The sequence below is a fragment of the Talpa occidentalis genome, unplaced genomic scaffold, assembly GCF_014898055.3.
Source record: "Talpa occidentalis isolate TD23 unplaced genomic scaffold, MPIMG_talOcc4v2.1 talOcc4.2, whole genome shotgun sequence".
NCBI classification, from domain to species: Eukaryota; Metazoa; Chordata; class Mammalia; order Eulipotyphla; family Talpidae; genus Talpa; species Talpa occidentalis.
This window is the reverse complement of record NW_023602073.1, coordinates 35,956,701-35,962,173: the sequence shown is the minus strand read 5'-3', so window position 1 is coordinate 35,962,173 and position 5,473 is coordinate 35,956,701. Positions and strand designations below refer to the sequence as shown.

General features: G+C 52.3%; 1 pseudogene; it reads left to right on the top strand.

Moving 5' to 3' along the window:
* The first annotated feature begins 204 nt into the window (after nt 1–204).
* Nucleotides 205–4,598, top strand: LOC119253180 (class I histocompatibility antigen, Gogo-OKO alpha chain-like; annotated as a pseudogene).
* Nucleotides 4,599–5,473: the final 875 nt, after the last annotated feature.

Sequence of the window (5,473 nt, the reverse complement as noted above, 5' to 3'; positions counted from 1 at the left end):
CAGTCCCCAGCGCGGGGTGCAGGGCTGGAAGGTGACTGCTGGGGATTCGCCCTCTCCCCTCGGTTCCACTTCTGGGCTCACAGCCTGGGCGGGTCCTCCTGCCTGGATACTGGTGACTCACCCCGGGTCTCACTCCCCATTGCCTGGAGGTCTCCGGAGCAGCCAATCAGCAGCCCCGCGGCTCCCGTTCCAAAGCCCTCGCCCGCCCGCCGGGACTCCGTCTCCCCAGCCCGGGTGGAGGCGCGTCCTGGGGGATGGGGGGCGCAGCCCTCCTGCTCCTGCTCGCGGGGGCCGCGGCCCCGAGGGAGACCCGGGCGGGTGAGTGCGGGTCGGGAGGGGACAGGGCGCTCCCAGAGGCGGGAGCGAGGGCGTGGGCGGGCGTGGGAAAGGCGCGACCTCGCCGCCGCCCTAGGTGTCCCCCCACCTCGGCCCCGCCCCGTCCTGGCCCCTTTCCGTCCCCCCGAGACCCCAGCCTCCTCTGGCCCCCCGAGTCCCGGCCATTTTCGTCCCGCAGCCGCTTTTCACTCTCACTCGTCTTTCACCCACTTTCTGTCTCGTGGGCGCCCCCCGGGACTCGAGCCCCCGAAGGGGAGAAGAATAACCCGGGTCTCCCCTCCCGCCCCCAGACTCCCACTCCATGAGGCTTTTCTAGACCGCGATGACCCGGCCCGGCCTCGGGGAGCCCCGCTTCATCTCGGTGGGCTCCGTGGACGACACGTAGTTCAACCGCTTCGACAGCGAATCTCTGGGCCAGAGAGCGGAGCCACGGGCGCCCTGGGCGGGGCAGGTGGAGCAGGAGGAGCAGGAGGTGTGGGACTGGAGGACGCGGATCCTAAGGGACCACAGACTGTGGTATGGAGCACACCTGGACTCCCTGCGCGGCCTCTACATCCAGAGGGAGACCAGTGAACTGGCGCGGGTCCGGGCACGGTCAGCACCCCCATCCCCACGGACGGGGGGGTCGCTCAGGGTCTCCCCCTCCAGGCTTCTCTGCAACCTGCCCGGGAACAGCCCGCGGGACTTTCACCCCATTTCATTCTGTTTAGTTTATTCCCGGCGGGGGGGGCGGGCGGGGTGACCGCGGGGTGACGCGGGCGGGGACAGGGTCTCACACCTTCCAGAACATGTTTGGCTGTGACTTGGGGCCCGACAGGCGCCTCCTCCGCGGGTATGATCAGTTCGCCTACGACGGCGCCGATTACCTGGCCCTGAACTAGAACCTGCGCTCCTGGACCACTGCAGACACGGCTGCTCAGATCACCCGGCGCGAGTGGGAGGCCCAGGGTGAGGCAGAGAAATTCAGGAACTATGCGGAGGGCAGGTGCTTGAGGTGGCTGCGCACATGCCTGGAGCACGGGAAGGAGACTCTGCAGCGCACGGGTAAGAGGGGCCTGGAGGCCTCCCGGACCCCCCCTGCCTGGAGTCACTGCGGGAAATGAGTCCTCTCTCTAGTCCCGAGAGGGGGGCTCCCCTGGGTTTCATGTTCTGCACGAGAGAGACTCCCAGAGACTCCGGCTTCTCCTGAAGGACAGTGAAGGGATCCCGTCTCTCCTGAGAAAGACAGACAGTCCCTGACATCACGCGTCACCGGGTCCTTTTGACCAGGGGCCTGTTTGAGAACCACGAGTTTCTCTCTCAGTCTTGTTTCTGGTCTGAGAACATTTTCAGTTATGTGATTCCTGCTTTTCTGTGTCATTCACCTTCCACCCAGGTCAGGAATAAAAAGTCTGTGTTCCACTCCCTCTGCTTCATCCTACCCTGGGCTTTCCTCCTCATTCCAGAACTTTCTTAGGAATAGGAGAATCGCACAGATTCCCCAGATTAGCCTGTTTTTTACACTTTATGCTTCTTCCTGCCACACCAGTTGTCTTGTCCATTGTGAGGATGGTCTCATGAGGATTCTTCAGTGTCCATGGAGGAAACACAAAATGACTTCTCTGATTTACCACCTCAGATCCCCCAAGGACACATGTGACCCACCACCCCACCTCTGAGGATGAGGTCACCCTGAGGTGCTGGGCCCTGGGCTTCTACCCTGCGGACATCACCCTGACCTGGCAGCGAGATGGGGAGGACCTGACCCAGGAGATGGAGCTGGTGGAGACCAGGCCTGGGGGAGATGGAACCTTCCAGAAGTGGGCGGCTGTGGTGGTGCCTTCTGGAGAGGAGCAGAGATACACGTGCCATGTGCAGCATGAGGGACTGCTGGAGCCCCAAGTCCTGAGATGGGGTAAGGAGGAGGATGTGGGCACCGAGGCTGTTCTCAGGGCCATCAGGAGCCCTTCTGGAGACCTTCAGAGAGTCAGGATAAGGTCTGGAGCTCAGGGTATGATCTTCCCTTCCCTTCCAGTGCCCCCTCCTCAGTCCTCCATCCCCACCGCGGGCATCATTGCTGGCCTGGTTCTCCTTGGAGCTGTGCTCCCTGGAGCTGCGGTGGCTGCAGCTGTGATGTGGAGGAAGAAGCACTCAGGTAGAGAAAGGAGTGAGGGATCTTGTTCACTGGGGGCTTCCATGTCCCAGGCAGAACTTGCCCTGCCTGTTTATGGGGAAGTGCCATCCACACACGTGTGTTGCCCAGAGGGCATTTGGTCCAGTCCCCCTCACCTCCTTTCTTCTTTTTCCCCAGTCCTGACCTGGGTCTTTAGTCCCAGTTCTGGAAACTTCCCTGTTCTGCAGGATTAGAAGATTCCTTTAGTCTTCTGACCTGACTGCTCCCTGGTCTCACATGATTTTTCTACCCACAGGGAGACAAGGAGGAAGCTACACTCAGGCTCTAGGTAAGTGTAGATCAGTGGTTTGACCCTGAGCCCCTGGGGACAGTGTAAATGGACTCCATGGGGGAGTCACCCTTGCTGCGGACCAGCACAGCAGTGAACGATGAGGCCGTCTCAGGGTTGAGATACTGCGCAGGGTGGTCAGGGATTCGGTTAAAGAAATGACAAACAGACACACTTCAAGAGTGAAAATCTGAGTGTAATTTTCTTTGAGTTGGTGACCAGTATATATATGTTTTCTAAAAGCATAGGAATGGCGAACATCAGTGAAGAAATCAGCTTGCTTATAGGTTTAGCTTATCATTGACAGGGCAGTGATTTACATCTGGACCCAGGCGCATTCCTAAGTAGTTAGGCTATTAATTTTTCTTTTTGTTTTATATCATTACTTTTTGTTTTAACTACTCACTATTACTATTAATTAACACGGGTGAATTTTACTTTTCACAATGTAATATTTTTATCATTTAGATTAATACTAACAAGGCTAAGTATACAACAGAGAAATTATTAAGCTAGCAGTTCTATTAATACACAGAGTTTAGTAACGTTTCATTTGAATCAGCCTAGTTATTAGATTTCGTATGTTCTTTTTTAATTGGCAAACCAATGACCTTTTAAACAGAGAAAGAGAAAAGATTTTAGAGAGATGGTTGTATTAGAATAAAGTTTGTGGGTCTAGAGAAGGTGAGATAAGTTTCCGTGCAGACAGCATTCCTGTAGTGGCTCCTGGTGGTCGTTATCTTTCAACAGGCTTCCGTCTTATCTATGTCTTCAGGCGGTTTTTGCTGTTCTCCTCCTGCGCGCTGGTTGCCCAGCGGGACCTAGGGATTCCTAGAGATCACTGCCCTGTCAATGATAAGCTAAACCTATAAACAAGCTGATTTCTTCACTGATGTTCGCCATTCCTATGCTTTTAGAAAACATATATATACTGGTCACCAATTCAAATAAAATTACACTCAGATTTTCACTCTTGAAGTGTGTCTGTTTGTCATTTCTTTAACCGAATCCCTGACCACCCTGCGCAGTCTCTCAACCCTGAGACGGCCTCATCGTTCACTGCTGTGCTGGTCCGCGGCACACCCTCATCAGTCCCTCCTGTGGTGTCATCTCTTACCAGGTTCTGTTTTGTTCTCAACCAGGCAACAACAGTGCCCAGGGCTCTGATGTGTCTCTCAGCCCCTAAAGCATCTTTTAAATGAATGTGATGAGGGCCCTCCACGGTGGCGCAGTGGGTTGAACGCAGTGCTGTGAAGCTGTCCGCAGCCTCCGCAGTGCAGGTTCGATTCCCGGCCAGCCAGGAAGACTCCCACTTGGCAGGGCAGACATCTCCTCTCTCGCCCGCTGCTTCCCTCAGCAATGCTTTCAGTCTGTCTGTCTGTTCTGCTCCCCACTCTGGTGAATCCTGATTCACCAGTGAATCAGGTCTCTGGTGAACCCTTTCACTCTCCCGCGACTTGGGCCTGTACCCCAGCTCTTATATAAATAAAAAAATTTAAAAAAATGAATGTAATGAGGCTTCTGTTGTTCACACCCTGGACAGCACCTGGTATTGTGCAGAGTTTGCATTTTCAGTCTCTCCTAGGTGTGATGGTGTCACTGTTCTTAACTGTGATAGTGAGCATTTGTTCATATTTTCACTTTTCTATGAATACAGTTGCCGTTTGTATAGAAGTTTTGTACATTTTTACAGATGAGGTGCTGTTCATTTATTACACTATTTTTGTCCTTATTAAAATTGGGTTATTTCTTTCTGATCATTGAGTTTTCGGCATTATTTGTAGATACAGTCCTTTGTCAGATTCGTGATTTGCAAATGTTTCCCCCCAACTCTATGACCTGAACTCCTTTACTGATGGGAAAACGAACACTATTGCCCAGACAGGAGCATGGAGATACATATATTTGGAAGAGAAAAGATAAATTGCTAGGTTTTGAGCAGATACTGGCTGATTGGGGTGTTGGGGGTGGAGGGGAATGACTTATGCATATCCTTGAGTGTTATTTAAATGTCCTTGTATGAGCATGAAATATGCTTTCTAAAGTAAATTACACTTCATTCCTCAACTTATAAAACTCTTCACACATCATGACCAAATCACGTGTTAAGACCAGACTGACACGTGGGTTACAAGTAATGGACCTGCTCGTCATAGTTGCAAAGTCATGGTTTCCCTTTGGGTTTACTCTGGTATTGTCCATTCTTGGGGTGTTGGACACATGTGTAATGACCTGTGTCCATCATGAGAATATCATACAGAGGATTTTCACTGCCCATAGTGTCTTCTGTGCTCCAAGGACTCAAAAGCAAAAAGGAACCAGTGGAATCACATCAGACTAAAAAGCTACATAGTGAAGGAAACTATCGTTAAAATGAAAAGACAATATCAAATTGGAGAAACTATTTGTACATCATCAATCCAATAAGGATTTAATATCCAAGATCTACAAAGAACTCCAAAACAAGAAAACACCTCAAAACAGAGGAGAGGAGCTAAATAGGTACTTTTCTAAAAAAGATACACATGTGGCCAATAGATATATGGATACAAGTTTATCATCATGTGCTGTCAGAAAAATGCCAATTCAAACCACAATGAAGGCCTCCCCTGGTGGCGCAGCGGGTGAGCACTGGGCTGCGAAGCTGCCAGCAGCCTCTGCAAGCCAGTTTGATCCCCGGCCGCAGGCGAGGGTCC